The sequence below is a fragment of the Dromaius novaehollandiae genome, chromosome 14 (assembly GCF_036370855.1).
Source record: "Dromaius novaehollandiae isolate bDroNov1 chromosome 14, bDroNov1.hap1, whole genome shotgun sequence".
Classification (NCBI taxonomy): Eukaryota; Metazoa; Chordata; class Aves; order Casuariiformes; family Dromaiidae; genus Dromaius; species Dromaius novaehollandiae.
Window position 1 is genome coordinate 12564457 of NC_088111.1, and position 248 is coordinate 12564704.

Below are 248 nucleotides of genomic sequence, written 5' to 3' on the forward strand. Positions count from 1 at the left end.
TGTAAGGAAATAAATTACACAAATGTACTGCCAGTCTGTCACTTCTCATCCCCTCCCTGACAACTTTTGAATGAATTGGCTAATTTCAATCAAATTTGACAAGAGGACACGGTCTCAAAAATATTAAGTTCCAACAAGTTTCCATGAGAACTGACAGTTGAGTAGGAGATAAAGACTGACATTAGTCTTCCCAGTGAGGAAAATATTGCAGTGTAAGCTCAACAATTATCTATTATGCTTAACATACC